At 47.0% G+C, this 23951-nt stretch overlaps 1 protein-coding gene across 9 annotated transcripts in view; it reads left to right on the top strand.

Annotated features, from left to right (window-relative positions):
- The window catches only part of LOC141096078 (uncharacterized), a 603498-nt gene that overhangs the window by 538686 nt on the left and 40861 nt on the right, over positions 1–23951 (top strand). For 5 of the 9 annotated variants that reach the window (XR_012233568.1, XR_012233569.1, XR_012233570.1 and 2 more), the window contains one exon: positions 8381–8517. The exons of the other annotated variants lie outside the window; for them this stretch is intronic. The gene's annotated coding sequence lies outside the window, so the exon portion shown is untranslated. The remainder of the gene's footprint in view (positions 1–8380; positions 8518–23951) is intronic. 9 annotated transcript variants of the gene reach the window in all.

Raw genomic sequence — 23951 nt, 5'->3', positions numbered from 1 at the left:
AGGCCCCTAATGATATTTGTAATTACCTTCAGCTGCCAATTCTGCCTGTGAGCGGCGCTATGCAGGCGGCTGAGTCCGGGTCACGTGACCCCCAGGCTGCAGCCGCCGCTAACATCCGCTGATGTCACGTCAATTTCCTGACTCTGCAAATTGACATGACATCATCAGTAGGCGGGACCACAGCCTCTGCAAACTGCTGTCACTTATCAACAGTGACAGCAGTGTGTGGGCGGTGCTGCACCGCATGTCACAGGCAGCCCCGTCTCTCTGCAGCGTCCCATCTCTCCCATCCAGAGTGACGGGGCTGTGCGGGCATCTGTGCGGGCGGGGGTGTGTGTGCGGGGGTGCCGGGGCTGCGTGGTGGTGCCGGGGCTGTGCGGTGGTGCCGGCGTGCTGTGCGGGGGGTGCCGGCGTGCTGTGCGGGGGTGCCGGGCTGCTGTGTGGGCCGTGCGGGGGTCTGCAGGCAGACATAACACGATGGGGCTACAAGTCCCATCGGGCTATGCCTGCTACACTGTCAGTGACTGACACATTAGCCAATGATGGGAAAGTAGTAGTCCCATCATCCGGCTAATGTGTTGAATGTAAAAAAAAAACAAGCAAACATACATAACATATAACATACAGAACATACATATAACATACAACACATAACATAGAGTACATACTCACCAATCACCCAATTCCCCGAAGCCATCGATCTCCTGTTATAAAGATAGAATAATAAACCAACCTATACTCGCCTCTCCACCGTAGTCCAGATAATAACGAGGGTCCCACGACGATCTCCCATGGAGAGCTGCCACATCAGCTCATGCGACCGCTCTCCAGGGGCTCTGTTGTGAACTCCCTTCCTCGGATTTCTGAGCCGAAGCTCCCTCTGGTGGTTACTGAGAGTAATGAAGCTGGCCAGGTGGATGGAGGTTCTCCACCTGACGATGATAATTGGGAATCTGGGATTGCTGACTGGGTGCATATAATGGAGCTGGCTGCTCTTGAAGGTTGTTGGTGATTTTTTCCTCTGTGTGCATTTAGAGCTCTTTTGTCCCCTGCCTGATCTGCATGTTCATTTAAGTGATTCTTTTGCTAATCCTTTGCATCTAATCTGGTTGTGTCTTTTTTTGCTTTCTGTTCTGTTGCTAGGGTTCAGCGTGCTCCCTGCTGGGGGAAGTGCTGGACCCTGCTTCATATTTTGCAGCTTGTTCAGTCCCCTGTTATGTTAGTATCTTTTTGCTTGCTGCGAGTTTATATCAGAGTGCTGATCTAGTGGGGGTGAGATCGTGTGATCTCAGGTTTTTTTGTATATCAGAAGTGTTGGACTTTTTCAGGGTTTTGTGCGTGATTGCAGACAGTATCTTTTTCTGTCCTGTCCTGTCTAGACAGCTTGGGCACCACCGTTTGCTCAGTCTGTTCTCTGCCTGTGTTTGTGTCTCATCTTGTCTCACCGACAATATATGTTTGGGGGCTGTCTATGCCTTTGGTGATCTGCTCCGGGGCAGTTTAGATTTCATCTTTCTGTCTTTAGGCTTAGTTAGTCCTCCGGCTGTGACGAAGCGTTTAGGGCATCGTAGGAACGCTCCACGGCTACTGTTAGTTGTGCGGATAGGATCAGGGGTCTGCAATCCGCTTAGTTACCAACCTCTCTGGTCTTCTGGTGGCTTAGCCTGTTCCTGCCATCCTCCTCGGTGACCCATTCATTACAGAATCACCAGCCTAACCGCAGACTCTAGGGTACTCAAAAGAAGGAAAGAATTGAAAAAAAAAGTGTTAGAATATTTTTTTTATATATTTTTTCCTCTTGTTCTCTGGGGCCGTAGGAGGATTTTTTCTTTAATGGAGAATAAGCAATTGTCTGATCGTGTTGAGCAGCTCGCTGCTGAAGTGCAGGGAATTTCCGCCTATCTCGCTCAATCACATGCTGTTGAACCAAAAATCCCTACTCCTGATGTGTTTTCTGGGGATCGATCTAAATTTTTGAATTTCAAGAATAACTGTAAACTATTTCTTGCCTTGAAGCCTAATTCATCGGGGAGCTCGGTGCAGTAGGTTAAAATTGTCATCTCACTGCTGTGCGGCGATTCCCAGGATTGGGCTTTTTCTCTGACACCTGGAGATCCTATTCTAGCTAATGTGGATGCGTTTTTTCAGGCCCTGGGGTTGTTGTATGATGAACCTAATACTATTGATCAAGCTGAGAAGACCTTATTGGCATTGAACCAGGGTCAGGATGCTGTGGAGTTATACTGCCAGAAGTTCCGAAAGTGGGCGGTCCTTACTAAATGGAATGATGATGCCCTAGCAGTTCTCTTTTGGAAAGGTCTGGCAGAAACCGTAAAAGATGTTATGGTGGGATTTCCTGTCCCCTCTGGTCTTAACGACTCCATGTCGTTAGCCATTCAAATTGATCGACTTTTACGTGAATGTAAGCAGCACCGCCTTTTGAACAAACTTCTGAACCCATGCAATGTGATAAGGTTCTGTCTAGGACTCAACATCAAGAGTTTAGAAGGCATAATAAGTTATGCTTCTTTTGTGGGGGCGCTTCTCATGTTATTTCTGTCTGCCCTAAACGAGAAAAACGTTTTGCTAACGCATTTGCAGTGGGCAATGTACAGCCTAAGTTCCTGTTGGCAGTTACCTTGATCTGCTCCTTGTCCACTTTTTCTGCTAAGGCCTTTGTGGATTCAAGAGCAGCTTTGAATCTGTTGGATCTTGACTTTGCCAAGCGTGGTTTCCCCATGGTGCCCCTGAGAACCCCTATTCCCCTGAGGGCGATTGATGCTACCCCTTTGACGGAGAATAAACCCCAGTTTTGGACCCAGGTGGTAATGCGGGTCGCCCCGGACCATCAAGAAAATTGTAAATTTTTGATGATGCACAATTTACATGATACTATTGTACTGGGTTTTCCTTGGTTGCAAACCCATAATCCTGTTTTAGATTTTAAATCTCTGTCTGTGGTGAGTTGGGGTTGTCAATGTGTTCTTAGTGACACTCCTGTTTTCTCCACCTCTCCCCAGTCTCAAGACGTTCCTGACTATTTGGCTGATTTTTGTGATGTATTTAGTGAGCGTAAGTCCGCGTCTTTGCCTCCTCATAGGAGTTATGACTGTGCAATTGAGTTAATGCCCGGGTGTAAATTTCCCAAGGGTCGGCTTTTCAACTTATCTGTACCTGAACAGGATGCTATGCGTTCTTATATCAAGGAATCATTGGAGAAGGGTTATATCAGACCATCCTCTTCGCCTTTGGGTGCTGTTTTTTTCTTTGTGGCCAAAAAAGATGGCTCATTAAGGCCATGTATTGACTATCGTTCCCTTATCAAGATCACTGTTAAATATCAGTACCCGTTACACCTGATTTCTGATTTCTTTTCCAGAGTTAAAAGTGCTTGTTAGTTAACCAAACTTGACCTCAGGGGGCGTATAATCTTATTCGCATCAAGCACGGGGATGAATAGAAGACGGCGTTTAATACTCCGAAGGGACGTTTTGAGTACCTGGTGATGCCTTTTGGGCTCACTAATGCCCCCTCTGTCTTCCAATCTTTTATGAACGATATTTTCCGGGACCTTGTGGATAAGTTTTTGCTCATTTATCTAGATGATATTTTGATTTTTTTCAGTGATTGGGATTCTCATGTGGAGCATGTCCGGACTCTGTTCCGGATTTTGAGAGAAAATACTCTGTATGTTAAGGGATCGAAATGTCTTTTTGGGGTACAGAGGATTTCGTTTTTGGGATTCATTTTGTCCCCGTCTGCTATTGAAATGGACCCGGCCAAGGTTCAGGCCATTTATGGTTGGGTTCAGCCCACTTCTCTGAAGGCTCTTCAGAAATTTTGGGGTTTTGCTAATTTCTACCGTAAATGTTTAAGTAATTTTTCTGGTATTGTTAAACCTTTGACGGATTTGACCAAAAAGGGCGCTGATGTGGTAATTTAGTCTCCAGAGGTAGTCTCAGCATTTCAGGAGCTTAAGCAGAGATTCACTTCTGCTCCGGTTCTACGGCAACCTGATGTTTCACTCCCTTTTCAGGTGAAGATAGATGCTTCTGAGATTGGTGCATGAGCCGTTTTGTCTCAAAGAGATCCAGTAATGTCTAAGATGAATCCCTGTGCCTTCTTTTCTCGAATATTTTCTCCATCTGAACGTAACGATGACATGGGGAATCGGGGATTATTGGCCATGAAATGGGCATTTGAAGAGTGGAGACATTGGTTGGAGGGAGCTAGACATCAAATTGTGGTCCTCACCGATCACAAGAATTTGATTTATCTTCAATCAGCCAAGCGCTTGAATCCTAGACAGGCTAGGTGGGCCTTGTTTTTCAAGCATTATAATTTTGTGGTCTCCTTTCTTCCGGGCACTAAGAATGTTAAGGTGGACGCCCTTTCTAGGAGTTTCTTTGCGGATACTCTTGACGTGACCGAGCCTACGACCATTCTAAATGAGGGTGTAGTTCTTTCTGCCATCTCTTGAGACGTGCCCTGGAGGAATTTCAGGAGGACAAACCTGAACGATGCCCTATGGGAAAATTGTATGTCCCTGACCAGTGGAGGAAAAGAGTAATGTCTGAAATTCATTGCTCCGTGTTGTCCGGTCATCCAGGTATCTTTGGTACCAGAGATTTGGTGAGTCGGTCTTTTTGATGGCCTTCCTTATCTCGTGATGTCAGGAATTTTGTGCAGTCCTGTGGGACTTGTTCTCGGTCTAAGCCCTGTTCTCGTGCTAGTGATTTGTTGATGCCTCTGCCGGTGCCCAGGAGGCCATGGACCCATATCTTAATGGATTTTATCTCTGATCTCCCTGTCTCTCAGAGAATGACTGTTATTTGGGTGATCTGTGATAGATTTTCTAAGATGGTCCATCTTGTACCACTCCCAAAATTGCCATCTTCTTCTGAGTTGGTGCCCTTGTTTTTACAACAAGTGGTTCGTTTGCACGGGATTCCTGAGAACATTGTGTCAGACAGAGGGTTCCAGTTTGTTTCCAGATTTTGAAGGGCTTTTTGTTCCAAACTGGGAATTCAGTTGTCTTTCTCCTCTGCATTTCATCCTCAGACCAATGGGCAGACTGAGAGAACAAACCAGATGTTGGAGTCCTATTTGAGATGTTTCATATCTGCTAATCAGGATGATTGGGTCTCATTTTTGCCCTTGGACGAATTCACGCTAAGCAATAGGGCTAGCACTGCTACTTTGATGTCTCCTTTCTTTTGTAACTTTGGGTTTCATCCTCGATTTTCTTCGGGACAGGTAGAAGCTTCTGCCTGCCTAGGTGTGGATTCTGTGGTAGAGAGAAAGCAGCAGATTTGGGACCAAGTAGTGGATAAGTTGTCCCACTCTCAGGAAAAGGCCCAACGGTTTTCCAACCGGCATAGGACCATGGGTGGGTGATATGGTTTGGTTGTCCTCAAAAAATATTCCCATGAAGGTTGCATCTCCAAAATTCAGGCCAAGATTTATAAGATTTTGGAAATCCTTAACCCCATTTCTTTTCGTTTGGCTCTTCCAGTTACGTTTAAGATTCGTAACGTCTTTCAGAAATCTTTGTTGAAAAGGTTTGTGGAGCCAGTAGTTCCCATGGCGGCGCTCCCTGACACCCTGTACTGGTTAAGGATAATTTGGAGTATGTGGTAGAGAAGATATTGGATTCTTGTCTGCCTAGATGGAGATTCTAGTACTTGGTCAAGTGGAAAGGTTATGGCCAGGAGGATAATTCTTGGGTCTCTACTTCTGACATTCATGCCGAGAGATTGGTTCGTGCGTTTCACCGGTCCCATCCTGATCGGCCTGGTGGTGTGGATGAGCGTTCGGTGACCCCTCCTCAAGGGGGGGGTATTGTTGTGAACTCCCTTGCTCTGATTTCTGAGCCAAAGCTCCCTCTGCTACCTCTGGTGGTTACTGAGAGTAGTGGAGCTGGCCAGGTGAATGGAGGTTCTCCACCTGACGACGATAATTGGGAATCTGGGATTGCTGGCTAGGAGCATGTAATGGAGCTGGCTGCTCTTGAAGGTTGCTGGTGATTTTTTCCTCTGTGTGCATTTGGAGCTCTTTTGTCCCCTGCCTGATCTGCATGTTCAGCTAAGTGATTCTTTTGCTAATCTTTTGCATCTAATCTGGTTGTGTCTTTTTTTGCTTTCTGTTCTGTTGCTAGGGTTCAGCGTGCTCCCTGCTGGGGGCAGCGCTGGGCCCTGCTTCATATGTTGCAGCTTGTTCAGTCCCCTGTTATGTTAGTATCTTTTTGCTTGCTGCCAGTTTATACCAGAGTGCTGATCTAGTGGGGGTGAGATTGTGTGATCTCAGGTTTTTTTGTATATCAAAAGTGTGACCTGATGTCACTGTTCTATAGGGGAGATCCTCGTGGGGACCTCGTTATTTAATTGGACTGTGTCGGACAGGGAGTATACCTTTTTTTTATTTTTTTACTTTTATTTTAGGAGACGAGGGCATTGGTTGGATCTGGGCGTGAAATAAAAATATAAAAAACGTGTCTTGTTTTATTTCATTAAAATACTTTATTCTTATGTGTGTGGTTTTTTAACCCTTTATTACTATAAGATTAATAATGGATCGGTGTCTTATTGACGCCTCTCCATTATTAACCGGGCTTAATGTCACTTTCCAATAGCAAGGTGACATTAACCCCTTATTACCCCATATCCCGCCGCTACACAGGAGTGGGAAGAAAGGGGCTAAGTGCCAGAATTGGTGCATCTTATAGATGCGCCATTTCTGGGGCGGCTGCGGGCTGGCATTTGTAGCCGGGGGGGGGGGCAATATCCATGGCCCCTTCCTATAAAAATATAAGGGGACCCCACATCATTTTTTTGGGGGGATCTCCCTATTTTAATAGCCAGTAAAGGCTATGCAGACAGCTGCGGGCTGGTATTCATAGCCTAGGAAGGGGCCATGGGTATTACCCCCTCCCCAGGCTACAAATATTGGCCCTCAGCAGTCAGCCTTCCTCCTCTGGTGCAGAAATTTGTGCGGGAGCCCAGCCCATTATTTTATTTTTTTTTAAATGAAACATATTGTTCATTAATAAACATGGATATATCTATGGAAATATCTGTGGAAATATCTGGATAAATCTATGGATATATCTATGGAAATATCTATACAGAAGATATGGAAATATCTATGGATATATCTATAGATATATCTCTGGAAATATCTATGGAAATATCTATGGATATATCTATACAAAAAAACCTGACCAGCACCTCCTAAGTGTGAATAGGTGCAAGCTGCAGTGACTGCAAAACATATATGAAAAAGGTACAGCAGCACCAGAAGAGACATGTTTGTCCATTATAGTAGGTTTTTTAACCAGAAAGTGGCATATACAGTAGGTTATAGAAGGGTTTAGACAGGACCCGTCAGAGAAGTGCCACCTTGCTGCGGTTGATGGGCACACATGAATTGGCCAAATCATGGACTAATAACCTTCGCTTTTGTAAGTACATCTTGCTGAGGGACAGAGCGTTTGGAAGTTATTTCCATTGACATCATTTGTCTTGGTATTCACAGGGTGCTGCTGTGCCTTTTTCATATATATATGGACATATCTATAGATATATCTATGTATCTTTCTACCTATCCCATATCTATCTATCTCTCTATCTATCTATCTATCTATCTATCTATCTATGTATCTATCTATCTATCTATCTATCTATCTATCTATCTCATATCTATCTGTCTATCTATCCCATATCTATCTATCTATCTATCTCATATCTATCTGTCTGTCTATCTATCCCATATCTATCTATCTATCTATCTATCTATCCCATATCTATCTATCTATCTATCCCATATCTATCTATCTATCTATCTATCCCATATCTATCTATCAGTCTATCTATCATCTATCTATCTATCTATCTATCTATCATCATCTGTCTATCTGTGTGTGTAATGGAGTGTGGGTTGGACAAATGTAAGGCTATGTGCACACGCTGCAGATTCACCTGCGGGATTTTTCCCGCGGAACCGCAGGTAAAACCGCAGGTAAAGTGACCTGCGGTTTTCCTGTGGTTTGGTCTGCGGTTTTGCCCTGCTGTTTCACACCTCTACTATGTTAAAGGTGTGAAACCGCAGCGGAATCCACAGAAACAATTCACATGCTGCGGAAAAAAAACCGCAGCAAAGCCGCATGGAAAAAACCGCAGCGTGAGCACTGCGGTTTTGAAAATCCATAGGGTTACATGGTAGTGTACCATGTCTGCGGAACTGCTGCGGTTCCGCAGGGCCAAAACCGCAGCGGAACCGCAGCAAAAACCGCAGCGTGTGCACATAGCCTAAAAGAGGAGGTTGGACAGACATGGCATCACAAATCTTTTTTTTTTTTGTTAAATAACATATCTTTATATAGGTTACAAAAACGCATGGAAAAATCGCATCATAAACGCATCTGCATTTTCTGCCAAGAGATGAAGATTCTGTGCGGAAAAATCGGCACTGGAACCTGCAACGTGTGCACATACCCTTATAGCTTTCAGCACTATAAAGGTATGTACATGGGTACATATTCATTTTTTTTTTTTTAAAAGAATGTCTTGAGTCTGTGCATGCTCCTGTGTGTGTGTGCTGATGATGCATGCAATGTGTTAGGCTGTGTTCACACACAGCGTTTTTTTAGCGGTTTTTACCGCGGTTTTCACTATAAAACCGCTATAAAACCGCTAAAAATAAGCTGCACAGTCATTTCTATGCATTTTGCACTTTGTGTGCACATTGATGCGTTTTTTACCGCGAAAAAAACGCATCGCGGTAAAAAACGCAGCATGCACATTAATTTTGCGTTTTTTTCCGCGGTTTAGGCTTCTCCCATGCTTTTAGAAACCACAGCGGTAAAAAACGCATCAAAACCGCGCAAAAAACGCCGCGGAAAAATAGGTGCGGTTTCTGGGAAGGGATTCAGGTTTTTGTGCAGAAATTTTCTGCAACGTTGCGGATTGTGCTGCGGATTGTTCTGCTCAGATTTTGCTAAATCCGCAGGTAAAATGACCTGCGTTTTATCTGCGGATTTAGTGCAGATTTTGTGCGGATTTCACCTGCGTTTTTACACTTGCGGATTCCTATAAGGCTATGTGCACACGCTGTGGATTCACCCGTAGATTTGTATCTGCGAATCCGCTGGTAAAACCGCAGGTAAAATGACCTGCGGTTTTACCTGTGGATTTGCCAGCGGTTTGACACCTGGACAATGGAATAGGTGGCAAACCGCAGCAGAATCCGCAGAAAGACTTGACATGTCAATTCTTTCTGCGGATTCAAAACCGCAGCTTTTCCGCTGTTGAAAAACCGCAGCATGTGCACAGCAGAATGTAAATCCCATAGACTTACATTGTACTGTACACTGTCTGCAGAACTGCTGCAGATCCGCAGTGGCCAAATCTGCAGCAGAATCTGCAGCGTGTGCACATAGCCTAATGGAGCAGGTGGAAAGCTCTGCGGAATCTGCACAAAGAATTGGCATGCTGCAGAAATGAACTGGCAGCGTTTCTGCTGCGGATTTTTCCGCACAGTGTGCACAGCGTTTTTGGTTTTACATTGAAAATATTGGTACTGTACACCGCAGGAGAATCTGCTGCAGATCCACAGGCCAAATCCACTGCTTCATTGAAGATAGAGGAGGGAAGGGTTTGGGTGTGGTTTGGAGTGGGTGTGCTTGTTGCTGGGTTACAGGCCAGTGCAATGCATCATGGAACTTGTAGTATTAGAGCACAATAAGTCAGGAAAAATGAAGTAGTCGATTAACCCCATGAGAGCTGGAGCCAAGCACTGAGGATGTGCTGCGAGAGCGTGATTAAAGGTAATATTGCTAAAATAAGCACAGTGGATGTTTTTAGTGGCACATAATAGCAAGAGTTATGAAAAAAAAGTTATAGTAGTGGACAACGTCTTTAAAGCCATGTTACTTTGAGTTGTCCCAGGCCAAAGTTGTAGATGGAGAAGAATAGGGGTCCCAAGACAGAGCCTTGAAGGACACCAACATAGAAAGGATGGAATGAGGAGGTAGATTGGGAATTGTGTGGTTAGTAAGGTATAAGTAGGTCTAGGAGATGGCAAGGGAAGCAAGGATGTGTAGTTGGGGGAATGGTTGACTGTGTCGAAGGCAGAGGATGCACCTAGAAGGAGGAGTATAGTTTATTGTCTGTTAGCTTTGGAAGTAAATCGTTAGTATATTTGGTTAGGTCAGTTCCATTGGAGTGGTGGGAACAGAAGCCAGACTGTCTACCTTATATTGCTGTTCTACGGTATGACCGAATTTAGATAATCAGCCTTGGATTATCAAATGCTGGAATAAAGGAATTTCACAATTTGTACAATAGTAGAAATCTTCCACTGTTGTGAGTTTACAAGTTCATGGTCAGAAGTAATGGTGAAGTCAGCTTAGATCATTTGTATTAGAGTTCCTACAATTGCCAGGCTTGTTGATTTGTCTCTAGCATTTATTAATCTTCAATAAAATAAACAGAAAGAAAGTAAGAAAACCAGGAGCCGGGGTGTCCATTTCACAGCAAATCAGCAAAAACAGGAATTGTGTTAACAACAGATGGAAACTTGTATGCGTTGCTTAGTGAATGCCCCTACCACAGCAAACACTCATGGTAGAAAGCGCTGATCGAATGTTCAGATAAGATTTGGATATACAAATAGATCTGCGTTGTAAAGGGCCTTTTACACATAGCGATATCGCTAAAGTGTCACTGATTTTGTGACGCAACAGCGATATTGCTTGCGATCTTGCTACATGTGACACCTCCGACCCAGCTCCCCGCTGGCTATCGTTGATCGCGCGAGATCGGCCTGGTCCATTTCTCGTCATCGGCTTCCTGCTGGCGCCGACGAGCGACTCCATGGACGCGGGAGGAAGTCGTCACCAGATCTGAAGTCTGACAGGTAAGCAACGACCGCCGACCCCTGCTATGTCGCTGATGAGATCTGCCTGTGTGACAGCTCACTAGCGACCATTTAGCGATGCACCAGCGATCCTGACCGGGTCGTATCGTTGTCGCGATCGCTGATGCATCGCTAAATGTAACGGAACCTTAAGGGTACGTGCCCACGATCCGGAATTGCTTCGGGTTTGACACTGCGTATTTATGCATCATCAAACCCACAGCGGCCAGATGTTACAGCATAGTGGATGGGATTTCTAAAAATACCATGTCCACTAAGCGTGCATCTGCAGATCACCCACGGACACATGTCAATTTCTCTTGTGGAGATGCTAGTCTCTGCAACAGAGTTTTCGCCAATAGAATGTATTGGAAAGCGTTAAATCCGCATGGTTCAGTGAACATACGCTGTCAGTGGTTAGTAAGAGGCCTCAGTGTGTGCATTACAAAGAGCAGCTGTGATGCCAAGAAGTAATCTGGATAAAGAGTGGCAAGTTTTGATTGCTAATAAAAGTAAGGGAAGAAGGAGAACGCTGATGCCCAGACCTGAGACAAAGACCAGAGAGGGAGCCAGGGTACAAAGGCTGGATTCTGGGACTAGTACATCTGTGGAATATTGGGGACCTCGAGACAGTGATGAAAGTGGGACTGAGGCAAAATGTAAGCTAGAAGTTTACGGCCGCATTGGGTAGTGTCTAGAAGGGGTAACATCACCCCCACAAGAGAACCATTTTCAGTAGTGTTTGAGTTCTCTGATGTGATCATGCCTGCTTTGCTCACCTATCAATCTACGGCCACCCTCTTAATTGTTTGTTGGACTTTCTATTCTTAAAGAGGTTATACAGTGGAAAAATATCAGCAAATGTTTATCTGTAGCATACATTTTTTACTTGCACTTTGTTCTATGACTGATTTCTACGGTGTTGTAGCAGATAGGTGGGCTGCCTTATTGCAGGCTAAGGCCGGCTTCACATTTGCATTCGGTAGAGCTGCGGAGGGCTGCGTACTTCCTCTGTGAAGCGCCGCCCTCTGCCGCACCTCCTTCTGTTAGCTCCGCCTACGTCTGCATGCGGCCTGCGTACCTATCTTTAACATTGGGTATGCAGGCTGTTTGGCTGTATGCAGATGCGTCCACTTGCGTTGTTTTGACGCTGCGCTGACCAGCGTCGAACGCAACGTGTTGCAATTTGTTGCGGTTGCCGCATCGTCAAAACGACGTATGCGGCCACATCCACATACATTTGCACGGCCTGCGTACCCAATGTTAAAGATAGGTACGCAGGCCGCATGCAGACGTAGGCGGAGCTGACCGGAGGAGGTGCGGCAGTGGGCGGCGCTTCACGGAGGAAGTATGCAGCCCTCCACAGCTCTGCCGAACGCTAGTGTGAAACTAGCCTAAGGCATTCTAGGGGAAGTACAGATTATTTATCTGTGTGTCCCATGTTCATAAACATGTTTAAGTGTTTTTAACCATGTGTTTTGTGATTGTGTTTTTCAGCTTGAGCATTTTGTGCTAATAAATAATCATTGTGTTTTTTTAGTTTCAATCATCAACTTCTGACTTTGTCTTAGTGCTGGGAGTGTGACAGATCTGCTAATGCTAATATGACTTGAATGAAAGAATGTTGAATTGCTTAAATTATTTAGCACTAGAATAATCTAATAAAAACAAAATATTATTGCATCATAATGTGGTTGGGATGAAAGAATTTTATGCTTCAGTAATGGGTCAAATTTTCAGGATTAACCTTCTCATCTTGTTCATTCTATGTGAGTTCCCATCCCTCTCATTGCTTGATATTTAGATCAAAGGTGGACAATCATTGACCATTAAAAACAAACATAAGATTTGTAGAGCGAGTAACTGAAAATCCCCACAAATAAACCCGGTCAGACAACAAATATTTCTGTGTTGAATTTGCTGTTAGGTTGGCATGATTCGGTGTCTTTGCTAGACACATGCATGACTCCAAAATGGTAAAGAAACAAAAAAATATTGAAAAAAAAAAGAGAGAGAAAAGGAAGACTGCCAAGTAACAATATGCATGGCAGGTGATGCAGATTGTACTGTTTGCCAGTATGGTAAAATAAAACCTTTGAGGAAGTACCAAAATATTAGATGACCCCCAATAAAATTGTAACTCCTCAGCACTCCACAATCTCTTCTTAGGGGGTGAGGGTTTGATAAAAGCTCAAATAAGCTTAAGCACCTGTTACAGACATTTAAATGCTAGTGTCAGAGATTAAAAGTGGAATTTAATAAGTGGCTGCTATTAGTGGCAGGTGCCAGCTGTATAAATGTTAGGCGTCAGGTTTCTGTGTCTGCTCTGCAGGAATCCAGAGCCTCACATTCTGCGGTCTTCTGCTGTCTATCTACTGCAGAGGAGATTACTTTGCAGCAGACCGCTCCAGAGACTAAGTTCCTCTGTGCTCCTACTGGGCATGCTCATGAGACGATCTCCCATTGGAGATTGGGAGTCAAGTGCCCAGGTCCTGCTCCAGATCTCATTGGTTCATCTCGGAGATCTGGAAGGTCCCGCACGGCTATAAAAAGCGCGCATGACCGTTCGGCCATGCGCTAGTATAGACTTTTCAAGCTAAATGTGTGAATGGTGACGGATGTATGACTCTGGTGACTGACTAATTTGAAACCCCTTCGCTCTGATATTACGCATGTGGATAGGGAATTAGTGCAGCAGTCAGCGCCAGTCAGTGGCAAGCCTTAGGCCTCTGTGCTCACCGCACCTCTTCTCTAGCATCTGACATTGCGCCTGCTTCCTAGCTTTGTCGACTAGTGGCAGGGTCCTACACCACGCTGTAGTCCTCCTTGGCGTCCGCAGTAGCGACGCCGCACACACGGTAGGTCTAGACTGACGCAGCTCCTCTGCCTTGGGTCCTGCTTCTGTGACCTGATACCGTGTGTGCATTTCCCTGTGGTCTGTGACACTAACAGGCTCAGCATTTTGTATGTTTTTGTTGCGGCGCCTCTGTGTGTGAGCAGAGCCCGCTTTGCGCACTTCGGGTGAAGTTAAACCTGTGCGCATTGTACCGCCATATTGCTAGTCTGTCATTACCTAGCAGTGGTGTAACACCTACTGCACGGTGGACCCCGACCCGCGAAAGCACTTTATTATTTATTTTTATTTAGTGCGTTCCGCCGTTCCTAACAATAACACAGGGTAAGGATTCTGGACTTTCCGTTGTGCCTGTTTGCCCTTTTCCAAGATGAAGTTATAGCACTGCCTGTTTGTCCTCTTATTTAAGTCCAGGTCATGTGTTCCTCCTTGCCTGAGTATTTTGTGCTGTTGGCTCCAGAGCTTCTGCATGTTGTGCTGGTGAACTCCCTGCTACAACTGCTCATTACTCGGTGGACTGCCTAGCCTCATTCATCTGCTTTCCATTTTCTGTGTGCTCCTGAATCCTGACAGGGGTTGCTGTTGTGAACACTTTTGATCTGGCTTCTGAGTTTGGGCTCCCTCTGGTGGTTGCTGCGGGTAATGGAGATGGTCTAGCTAACAGAAGTCAATCACCTGAGCAGGATGATTGGAGGTCAGGTGTTACAGACTGGGGAGATTTAAGTGAAAAACCTTCCCTCAGCTATTGCCAGTGATTTGGTTTGCCTCCTGAGCACATTTTGAAGTCTGCTTGTCTCCTGCTCCGTCCTGCAACTTTCAGATAGATTATTTGTCTTCTTGAATCTTTTTTTTGCATTGGATCCATTTTTGCTTGTCTCTGATTTATGCTTAGCTGGTGTGAGTTCAGCCTGGATCCCTGTTGGGACCTGTTCCATATGCCACAGCGTATGTTAGTCTTTTTAGTAACCACTTCACACCAGAGTTCTGATTTAGTGGGGGAGAGGTCGTGTGGCCTCAGTATTTTTTCATATCAGACGTGTTGGATTTTTCTTAGGGTTTTTTGCGTGATTGCAGACAGTATCCTTTCCTGTCCTGTTCTATCTAGACAGTTTGGGCCCCATCATTTGCTTACTCTATTCTCTGCCTGTGTTTTGTGCTTCATCTTGTCTCACCGACAATATATGTTTGGGGGCTATCTATTCCTTTGGGGTTTTACTCCGGGGCAGTTTAGCTTTCCCATTTCTCTCTTTAGGCTTAGTTAATTCTGTGGCTGTGCCGAGGCGTCTAGGGCATCGTAGGTACATCTCACGGCTAATTCTAGTTGTGTTGTCAGTTTAGGGGTCTGTAATCCGCTAGCTACCAACCTCTCTGGTTATCTGGTTGCCTAGTCTATTCCCCGTTGTCCTCCTGGCAGGCAAAGAACTGTATAAGGATTGCGCCTCTGACTGTGGAGCCCATCTAACAACAACAATACAACAATACTGCCAGTGCCCAGTCCCCCCCCTCACACCAATCCCCTTGGTGATACACTAATTGAGATGACCCAGCCGGCCAATGGTTCTTAAAGGGGAAGGGTCCTACGGCCACACCTACAGGGGTTAAAGCCAGGTGTCCGTGCCATTAACTCCCTCTTTCTCTCCCGGCGGACACCTGAAAGCGATCGTGCTATTGTCCTACCAGCATATCCGACGATTGGTTTGAGGCCCTACGGCAGAGAGCAGCACAGGAAGGTGAGCAATGGACCCAAGCTTTTATTAGCAGCATTAGCGCTCACCTCCCTGGGCTCTCTGCCGTCCCCTTCCCTGCGCCTGCCCCTGCCACAGCAACTCAGCTCGCCTCTCCAGTACTCCCCCCTGCTCTACCGCTCACCAGCGGTACAGCATGTAGCCCCAGCACGGCGTTTAGCAGCCCCAGCCCAGTGCCGGTGCCATCCTCCCCTGATAGGGTCCCTGTCCCTCGCACCTCCACCCCCGTGCAGTGAACTCACCCGGGTCTTCCGGTTCAGGCCCCCTCTCGCTGGCTGTTGGTGTCTCAGCTACATGAAGCCGAACCCCCGGTGCAGACCGCAGTGCGGGGTGGTTCTGCCCCAGCGCCGGGAGGCCGCAGGTCCAAGTGGCACCCCCGGCATCCGGTGCGCCTCCAGGTCGGGGATGCGGCCCCCACCACGCTTCGCGCCTCCCGGAAGCAGGCCAGGAAGCGTCGGTCTCGAGGTCCGGCTGGCTCCGCCCACCGCCAAGTATCACATCGCCAAGCCCCGCCCACTCCATTGCATCAGTTCCTGTCTCCAGAGCATCAGGGAAGTCCTGGCCAGGTCTCCATGCTTCCCCTGGCAGGCACAGCCTCTATGCCTGCTCAGGGGTACCGAGAGACCGGCAGGACACATAATGCAGCAGCTGGGGAGCGCCCTGTTCAGTCCAACCAGACCGATCAGAGCGCTCCGCAACTGCAAAATCTAGATGTATGTAACATTTCATTAGTGGCACCAAGCATACTGACATTTACACCTCCCCCCACAGCCCAAGTACCTAATAAAGGTGTCCCATTATCCCCTGCCACGCCATATCCCAGCCCTGAGTCCATTAACCCCTTTACCGCCCCCTTACTAACCAGCTTGCCGGGACCCTCTACGGCCACTATCCCTCCGCCTGCAAATGATATAGCCCCCTCCAAGTCACAACATAGTAACGGCGGACGCAGGCGTAGACGCCACACGTCCTCCCAATCTACATCCAGCAGCCCCGTCACCATTCCCGCTACTCCTCTAAATGCCCCTCCCGTTACCGATGCAGACGCAGCTCCCATAGGAGCAACCACAGATCGCGGACCTCAGGATGGCTTTCGTCAGCCACATCTGAAGGGTCCGACACATCCCAGTTCCAGAGTCCAGAGGGCCGATATTGGGTACACGGCGCGCACCCTCCAGGGCTATCAGCCGGGGAGAACCATCCCCCACGGCTTCCAGCCACACCAGCTGCCATGCAGTCGCACGAGAAAGAGCCGTAATTCTGCCAACACATGGTTGTAATCTGGCTCAAGCGCACGACACTCCGTCATGTGCTCCATCATTAGATAACAACCAGGAAGGCGCTTCTCAAGCTTCCCTGGTTTCCAGACAACACATCGGCCAGTCCACCGCTATAGCGGGTGCCACAGTTTCCCCATCCTGTGACATCACCCCATCAACATCAGCGGGAGCCGGGGTTCCTCCAGGATCGGTGATCACCTCTCCAGAATCACGCAGCGGTGAGTGTTCAAAAACTGGCGGGGAACTATTACACTATAGGGGTAACTTAAAAGAGAAAGATCTAACCTCAGCGATAAAGAACCTAATTCTACACCTGTCGCACCCGAGCGACACAGTAGGGAACACTACAACTACACAATCAGCGAGTTTGCACAAAGACGCCTTCTTCTGCGGGATCAGCCCGCTAGGCGCTCACATAGATCAGGAGACTAGACAAAAAATCTGAAACAACGATTATGTTGACATATGGTCGCTGTTATCAGCTGACCAACAAACGGTGGATAAAACTAACGAACGGGGATATGATAGGAATAGACCAAAAATAGCATTAACTATGAATAATTGGCTTCAGGCCTTCGCAGTATTGGGCTGTATTATGGGCCAGAAGCATCCAGAATGCTGCTCCGAATTATTTATATATCAAGACACGATATATAGCTCATACAAGTCGCACGGCGGTTCAGCCTGGCGTCGGTATGACGAGGAGTAACGCAGGCGGCTGGCCCTGCAGCCCGATCTAGGCTGGGGAGTTAAAGCGACAGACGTGTGGCTGCGTCTCATGCTGTCGCAGAAGCAGCCCCCCTTTTCAGCTACGACCACTAATTACTCCGCAGCCGCAGGTCAAAACTCAGTGGTCGTACAAAAACCCGGGGCCTGCTGGCTGTTTAACGAGGGAAACTGCCATTTCCACGCGCTATGCAAATTCAGACACGATTGCTCAGCCTGTGGGGGGGACATCCAGCATCAAAGTGCACCCGACAGCCATACAAAGCGACTGCAAGGCAGAACCCCAGTGAGCGTAAACCCGATGGCCCCCTGACTAGAGCTATACCCCAATAAAAAAGCGGCACAGCAACTACTATCAGGTTTTTTGGACGGCTTTTTTTATCCCTTTCAAGTTTACAAGAACGCCAACCGTATCCGGGAACTTAAAATCTGCTCGTGAATTCCCTGAAATCCTAAGACAAAAAATACAAAAGGAGGAGGAATTAGGTAGAATAGCAGACCCCTTTCAATCACTGCCCTTCAAAAATATCAGAACATCGCCATTAGGTATTATCCCAAAAAAGAAACCCGGTAAATACCGCCTAATCCATCATTTGTCTCATCCAAAGGGTGAGTCTGTTAATGACACCATCACCCCAGAAGAAGCGTCGGTCACATACGCGTCCTTTGATAAGGTGGTAGAACTAGTCCGGACCCAGCGCCCTGCTGGCTAAATCTGACATAGAATCGGCATTCCGGTTACTACCGGTGCACCCCGAATGTTACCACCTATTGGGATGCAAAGTGGACCAGCACTATTATTTTGATATGTGCTTACCAATGGGTTGTTCCATCTCAGGTCACTATTTCGAGTTATTTAGCACCTTTTTGGATTGGGTAGTTCGGTACGAAACAGGCAGCAAATCCCTAATTCACTACCTCGACGATTTTTTGTTCGTCAGACCAAGAAATTCTAAACTCTGCTCCTACCTACTTGAGATATTCAAAACTATCTCACGGCAATTCGGTGTACCATTGTCGCCCAAAAAACAGAAGGATCATGCAATATTTTGCCCTTTTTAGGCATCGAGATAGACACCAATTTGATGGTTTTCCGCTTACCGGTGGATAAAATACAAAAAACACAGCAGATGCTTGAAGGCTTCTGCAAAGTTAACAAAGTAACACTCCAGCAAATGCAGGCATTATTGGGTCTACCGACGTTCGCCTGCCACATAATGCCGGTCGGCAAGGCTTTCTAGCGCAGATTATCATTGGCGACTAAGGGCGCTTCTCAGCCCGGCCATAGAATTAGGCTCACTCGTGCGTTAAAAGCAGATTTACTAGTATGGCTGACGTTCCTGCAATCGTACAACGGTCACACGTGTCATGGCGAGAGAGACCGCAAGCAAGGACTTGGGGCTGGCAATAGGGTGGAGCAAAAAAGAGGGTTTTGAGGCAATCTACAAAAACCAATGGTGCAAAAACGAATGGCCGGAGATATGGGCCGCATCAAGCTGGAGTCACGACCCAGCCCTAGGGGAGATATATGCAATAGTGGCGGCTGTGGAGATATGGGCTAATCTGTTAAAAAATAGCAACATTCGTTTACAAACAAAAAATACGAAAGCAGCAAGGTGTCTAAACCACATGTCATCTTCATCTCTACCCATACTTGCTCTATTACGTCGTTTGGCGCTGCTATGCCTACAAAACAATATTTGGTGTAGAGCCACTGTTGTGGCGGAAGTAGATGACAATATGATTAACGCATTGTTATTTTCCAATTGGCAGGCTTTCAGAATCCAACATCCCAACGCGCAAACACTGGGTATTCAGTGTCCACTATCCCTGTGGGACATAGTGGCCAGTCACTGATGCCACTAATCCGTGCCTCCGTGTCGTCGGCTACCTGGCAGGTTTATGGTAAGGCTGGGGAGGAGTGGTGCTCATTAATTCAGGGTAGGCCAGTCGATAGATGCGATCGTACAAGAGGCTCAGTGACGGCAGAGTTTCTAGTGCGGCTGAAGGAAAGCGGGGCGTCGGGGACGTCGGCGCAACGGAAATTATCGGGATTAGCCTTTTTCTTTCAATTAATGGGATGGGCGGATGTAACAAAGTATTTTTTCATTAAGCAAGCCATTAAAGGATGGAAAAGGCTTCAACCAAGCCAAGAATGCTGCCGCCCCATATCGCTGCAATTATTGCATGACATTATTTCCATATCCCCATCAGTCTGCACATCACAATACGAGGCGGTCCTCATATCTGCAGCCTTTGCAATCGCCTGTTTCGGAGCATTACACATCAGCGAATTACTACCACGGTCAAAAAACGCGTCGGAAGGTGGCCTAATTAATGAGGACATAGTTGTATGCAGCAACGTTATGCGCATTCGGGTGAGGAAATCCAAGTGTGATCCCACTGGTAGGGGCTCATGGGTTCTGGTTAATGCATCAAATGGCCCAGTTTGCCCGCTAAAGATCGTCGAAAAATATGCCGTAATAAAGCACGCAAGTAGATTTTTCTTCACTCATACAGACGGGACCCCTCTGACAAAGTACCAATTCCAGGCAATTTTTAAGCTATGCTTGGAGAAAACCGACGCAAATCCAAAAGAGTACGGGACACATTCATTCCGTATCGGGGCAGCCACAGAAGCAGCTAGGGCAGGAGTGTCAGAGGCCGAGGTGCAGAGAATGGGGCGTTGGAAATCCGCATGCTTCGCCAGATGCAGAAGACCTGATTTGCTGAATTAACATATGTTATCTCTTGCAGGAGTTGAAGTTTGGGTTGTGGGACATTCCTATATCTATTGGGCGGAAAAAAAGGGCCAAACTGCCTCCGGGAGGAAGGAATTTTTACCTCCCGGGCCTAGAGGTTAACTGGAGGGGTATCAGAGGCCTCCAGTGAAAACAGGTGTTTAAAGAGATGGTTGACATTTCAAGGAGGGCAAAGCGCCCGGTGATAATGGTGGTACACGCGGGTGGCAATGATCTTGGCAAGCAGAAGGTGGCGGATCTGTATAAATGGATAACAACGGATATAGAACGGCTCCCCTGTTTATTCATGAATATGATACTGGTGTGGTCAGAGATGATACCACGGGCCGTCTGGCGAGGCGCAAGAGATAAAAAAGCCTTAGAGCGCACAAGGAGGAAATTCAACGCCCGGATGGGAAAATTTGTGAGAGGAAAAGGCGTTATCGTAATTCGTCACCACCATCTGCAACGGGATAACACAAAACTATTAAGACCGGACAAAGTTCACCTGACGGACATTGGCCTCGATATTTTTCTGACTGGTTTACAGGAGGGGGTTGAACAGGCCCTAATGCTGATGGGTGGGGGTCGGAGTCCCGTGTAGGGTATACAGGATCCTCCGTGGCGGGAGAAGCAGAGGAGGGCAAAGGTTCGTAACCGCTCGTTGGGCCAACTTGCCTGTCGAATGCGGACAGGATCTCGGCGCGAGCCGCCCGTTATGAAGTGTAATTGTCATGATCCAGGAAGGGGTTTAGCTTTGGCCCGTCCTGGTCAGACTGGGGGTTAATTGTTCTGCCTCTCTCTAGCAGAGGGCGGCTATTTAATGCTCATTGGACCTAGGTCCGGTGTCAGTTATACTCCTGCCCTCGGCTGAGTTAGTTGACCTCTTGTATACGTGTGCCTTGTGCCTGATAACTTGTTGCTTATTTGGTTGTGATCCGGTTCTGTCCCTGTTACGAGTTCTGCCTGCCCCTCTTGTACCGCACCGCTCTCTCGTGTATGACTCTCTGCTTGTGACTCGACTGCTCTCTGCTCGTCCCTTTGGTACCGCACCGCCCTCTTGTGTATGACCTTTGGCTTTGTTTGACCTCCCGTCTGTTTATCCCTCCTGTACCTCGTTTGCCCGTACTGTGAATGACCTCCGTTTGGCCTGACTCTGAGTTTTCTATCTTCTCTGAAAACAGGACGCTAAGCCCCGCCCCCTTGCAGTCACATGACCGTAGGTCCTGTGCCGGCTTGCTAATCTTCAGCATTCAGGTCCTGTGCATCTGTACTTTCTGGCTGTTCCTGTCCCCAGGGGTGAGTCCCTGTTCAGTGGCGCTGTCAGGATATTATAACTGACCCATACCATTTTTTTTCTCTGCTCCCCTTCTCCTGTGTGTTGTAATGGATCCTATGCACGCTCTTTCTGAGCAGGTAAAGCACCTGACTCAGATGTCTCAGAGTCTCCTTGGAGAACAACGAGTCCTGGCTCAGTCTAAGCAGCTGATCGCTGACACTGTGCAGGGGGCTTTCTCATTAGGGGCTTGGGATGTTACATTAGTTTCCCCTGAGTCTCCGGTTAAGTTACCGGATACCTTTTCTGGAGATAAAAAAGAATTCAGAGTTTTCAAGGAGGGCTGTAAGTTTTTTTTTTTTCATTAAGACCACACAATTCTGGGGATGAAACTCAGAGAGTGGGGGTCATTATGTCTCTGTTAAAGGGAGCCCCCCAAGCTTGGACTTTCTCCCTTCCGACCACGGCCCCTGAGCGTATGACTGTGGATGCATTTTTTGAGGCCCTGGGGCATATTTATGATGAGCCTGATCAGATGCGTATGGCTGAGGACATGGTGATGAGTGTGTCAGGGGAAGCACTCAGCCGAGTGGTTTTGCTCAGAGTTCAGACGCTGGGCTGCTGAGGTCTGCTGGAATGATTCCGCCCTCCGGGGTTTCTTCCGTAGAGGCCTGTCTGAACATCTGAAAGATGCCTTGGCTCTTCAACCTCCACCTGATTCCCTGGAGGAGGCTATGACACAGGCCGTCCAAATGGATCGCAGGCTACGGGTGAGGGTAGTGATGCAAATTGAGACACCATTATTCTCCCAAGGAAGGGGAGCCAGTCCTACATTGGAAATCACGGAGATGGGAACCATCGACCTCAAAGAGAATGAAAGGAGACAACGGCGCATGGGAAAATGCTGTTTTCACTGTGGCGATTCTGGACATTGGAGAAAGGATTGCCACTCCCATCCACTAACCAACAAGCGACTGAGCCCAGGTGATTGTTGTGGAGGTCACCCAGGCTCTCAGGTACCCTTTTCTGCCTTCTCTAAAATGTTGTTGCAAGTGGAACTTTGTTGTGGGAGTGTCTCCACATCCACTTCTGCCTTCTTGGATTGCGGATCGTCATTGAACTTTATTGACTCTGACTTGGTGTCCAGGTGTAAGTTAGGGACAGTTAGGTTGGAGACTCCTATTCTCATTGTTGCCATTGACAAAACACCACTGGTTAAGAACGACATTATGTTTCGTACTGAAGAGTTTCTCCTTAAAGTGAGTTCCTTGCACCAGGAACAAATTTCATGTTTTGTAATGGACAACCTGCCTGCGGGACTGGTGTTGGGGTTCCCCTGGCTACAATTGCATAATCCTGTGATTAATTGGGAATCTCGGGACATTGTTAAATGGGGTCCCTATTCTGAAAAATGTCTGGTTACTGTGTCTGTGTCGTCCGTGGGTCTGGAAGGTATTCCGGAGTGCCTGAAAGACTACTCGGACGTTTTTTCCGAAAAGGAGGCTGAGGTTTTACCACCGCACCGCCCATTTGATTGTGCCATTGACCTGGTTCCAGGTGCTAAATTGCCCAAAGCCCGCTTGTATAACCTTTCGGGTCCAGAACGGGCTGCGATGAAGGAATATATTTCCGAGAGTCTCCGTAAGGGACACATTCGTCCTTCTGTTTCTCCCGTGGTGGCGGGGTTCTTTTTCGTAAAGAAAAAAGACAGTGGTTTATGCCCATGCCTCGATTTTCGTGAGTTAAATAAGATAACTGTGAGGAATACGTATCCCCTTACACTTATTCCTGATTTATATAACCAGTTATCCGGAGCTAAGTGGTTTTCGAAATTAGATCTACGGGGAGCGTATAACCTTATCCGAGTCCGGGACGGGGATGAGTGGAAAACCGCTTTTCTCACTACTGAAGGGTTGTTTGAAAATTTGGTCATGCCTTTCGGCCTGACCAATGCTCCAGCGGTCTTCCAAAATTTTATAAATCATGTGTTCTCTGATTTCATTGGACGTTTTATGGTGGTATATTTGGATGACATATTGATCTACTCTCCTGATAAACAGGCTCACATTGGTCATGTTCGGGCAGTTCTCCAAAGGCTCCGGGAGAACTGTCTCTTTGCTAAACTAGAAAAATGTTTATTTTTTGTTCAGGAATTGTCTTTTCTGGGATTCATCGTGTCTGCGGAAGGGTATCGCATAGATCCTAATAAGGTGCAGGCCATTGTCGAGTGGGTTCAACCTTGTGATTTGAAGGCTCTGCAGCGTTTCTTAGGATTCGCCAATTATCGTAAATTTATAAGGGGGTTCTCACAGGTGGTTAAACCCCTCACAGACATGACTCAAAAGGGGGCCAATATCAAGAATTGGTCAACCGCAGCGGTAGCGGCATTTCAGTTTTTGAAAAAATGTTTCATGT

This window comes from Dendrobates tinctorius, unplaced genomic scaffold (assembly GCF_039654945.1).
Source record: "Dendrobates tinctorius isolate UK_male_01 unplaced genomic scaffold, ASM3965494v1 ptg000071l, whole genome shotgun sequence".
Classification (NCBI taxonomy): Eukaryota; Metazoa; Chordata; class Amphibia; order Anura; family Dendrobatidae; genus Dendrobates; species Dendrobates tinctorius.
This window is presented reverse-complemented; position numbering and strand designations above follow the sequence as displayed.